Consider the following 1,566-nt stretch of genomic DNA (forward strand, 5'->3'; position numbering starts at 1 on the left):
CAAGGTCATATCTGCTGTTCTTGGAGTATTTAGTAAGAAGCTAGAAAATCCAAGGTATGACTATGTCATACTTCTTAGCAGCAGGGGAATGATAGCCCTTATGCTCCCAAACTTCCTACCTTTGGTGGAGGGGATGTTTAATGACAATAAAATCTAGTTTACTGTCATTAGAAGGCACCCCCTCCCGACCTCCCTTGTAAAGAAACACCCTTGTGCAAGTATACACACACAACCAATCATATATGTGCTCACCCTCTCATGCTTCTTCTAGGATGATAATGGATCAGGAGAAGTCCTTTTGCAGAAGAGTTATTCTTTCTAACAAGTCTCACCTGATGTGTCTCCTTAAACATCTCTTTCATGAGACTGAGCTGAGAGTTAGGTGAGAATACATCTGAACTAGATGAGTAACCTGAATGCCAAGCTTGGAGGAAAAGAAAAAGACCCACAAAATGAAGTGGATGATTGAGTCGAGAGTTACATTGGGTCTAGGGGCTGAATCTTATTTAATGAAGCAAAATTTTGTCTCTTTTCATACCTCTCTTTCTCTTTACATTTCATTTTTAAGGATCTCCTCTTTTAAATCTGAAGACCATTTTCTTTGTTGAATCCAAGTTCTGCTTTTAATGTCATGTATTGGCACAATTCTGTAATTTATCTTTTTGCTTCAATTGTGCCCCCAAATCAATTCTTTTCATCCTTAACATTTTTGCAAGTCTTAGCTCTTTTTTTTTTGCCACGGCCTCCCTGAAACCCTTCTTGTCTGTGCTTACCACTCTTTTGTTCTCATCTTTGGCCTACAGCCCCTCTTTCTATCTTTTGTATACTGATTGATCATTTTAAAATCAGAACTCACTGGAGAACTCCCTGTGAGAACACACTAGTTTCTTTAGGACCCTTATTTCCCCACCCCATTTTCCCCATGGGAATTATATAGGAAATTGTTTAACATCCCTCTATTGAATTCCACATATTCTGCTTTGCATTTCTGGTATGGGGCCATGGCCCATGAAAATGTCAAAATCTTTCTGTTTAACAGGTAAGCCATGGGGTACAGTAACTTATTTGATGGTCACAGCAGCTATATACGCTAGGCAGTGAAGATATTAATGTCTCCACCTCACAGCTAAGAAAGATGAATTTCAGGGAAGCCACATGAGGTTATAATTGAGGCTGACATTTAGATTATTTGACTTCTACTCACCAGCAACAAAAATATTAATTGGGCATCTATCATGAGCTGGGCATTGTTCTAGACTTGGGGGATACATCAGTGAACAAAACAAAGACAATGATCTTATAGGACTTGTATTCTAGCATGGAGAAACAAACAAGTAAACAAATAAATATAGAAAGTATGCCAGATGGTGATAAGTAAAAGAAAGATGTTGCTTTATACTGGATTGGGGCATGCCTTACTGATGAGGTGATATTTGAATGACATGAAGGAAATAAGGGAGCCATGTGGATAAGTAGGTAAAAAGTGTTTCAGACAGAAGCAAGAGCCAGTTCAAAGGCCCTGGTGGGGGACTGTTCTTGGAGTCTTTGAGTAACAGCAAGGAGGTC

Source organism: Carlito syrichta, unplaced genomic scaffold, assembly GCF_000164805.1.
Source record: "Carlito syrichta isolate Samal-C Ts95f unplaced genomic scaffold, Tarsius_syrichta-2.0.1 Scaffold288674, whole genome shotgun sequence".
NCBI classification, from domain to species: domain Eukaryota; kingdom Metazoa; phylum Chordata; class Mammalia; order Primates; family Tarsiidae; genus Carlito; species Carlito syrichta.